Consider the following 1,177-nt stretch of genomic DNA (forward strand, 5'->3'; position numbering starts at 1 on the left):
CAAATGTGTGGGTGAATAGACAGCCTGGACAAATGAATGAGAAGATGAATGAATGAATGAACTTTGTCTTGTCTTTTCTGTGCTAATTTGGCTTCCTGCATCCACCACCATATCACCTTTTCTGATCTCAACTGAGCACCCAGCACTCTGAGCACATGGACCAAAGCCCCATGAGGAGCTTTGATGATTAAAGACCAGATGGTGTGAGACATGGGCTGTAAATAGAGAATCCTAACATCAGTATTACAGTTACCCAGAATCTGAGTGAAATATTTTCATCAATCTCAAGTTTAAGTTGCAAATAATTCATATGGGAAGTTACGTTTTGCTTTAATAGAACTTTTTTAAATCTCTAACTTAATAGGTTCCTACTGACCAACATATATTCACGTTAAGAACTTAACACTGGGCTTGTGTCAGGCACTAATTCTCTCCCCACTCATACGTCTCAGGTACTGTATCATCCCAGTGTGCAGATGGGGAAACTGAGGCACAAAGGTTAAGGCCATACAGCTCATGTGTGGCAGAGCTGAGATTTGAACCTGTATGCTTGGGCCGGGATCTGTAGTTCAGTCTCAACTCTTCTACTACTCTCCAGGAGTATTTGCAGGACTTCACTTTTTTTTTTTAACTTCAGTTTATCTCACATATATATAGCGAGATGGGAGGATTGGATTTGCATTCCCAAATGCTTTGCCTTAAAGATCCCATAGATTTAAGCTATAAATTCTCTCTCACACTCCCACTGCAGTCAAATCAACCCTGACTCATCTGGACCCTCGATCAGGAAATGCCAGTTTGAAGGCAAGCATTCAGGAGTCAGGTTTTCCCCTTTAGAAGTCCCATAAGACATTCATGCTTATGTTACGTTATTATACATTATGATATTATGCTTTAGGCATAATATTATTATGCATAATAATAATTAGGCAGAAGGAGCTGTGCTGTCAACCCAAAGGCAGGGTGTTCAAATCCACTACCTGCTCCACTGAAGAAAGACAATCTCCTTTCAATTTACAGTCCCTGAAAACTCTCAAGAGGGGCAACTATTACTCGGTTCTGACTCAACAGCAGAAGTTTCAAAGAGTTGAGTTGTCTGCCTTTGGGTTGACAGCACAGCTCCTTACCCAGTAGGCCACCAGAACTCCCTTCCACCTAAAGGACCATGGATTTAGAA

Source organism: Elephantulus edwardii, unplaced genomic scaffold (assembly GCF_000299155.1).
Source record: "Elephantulus edwardii isolate Elephantulus edwardi_28Jun2011 unplaced genomic scaffold, EleEdw1.0 scaffold00044, whole genome shotgun sequence".
Classification (NCBI taxonomy): domain Eukaryota; kingdom Metazoa; phylum Chordata; class Mammalia; order Macroscelidea; family Macroscelididae; genus Elephantulus; species Elephantulus edwardii.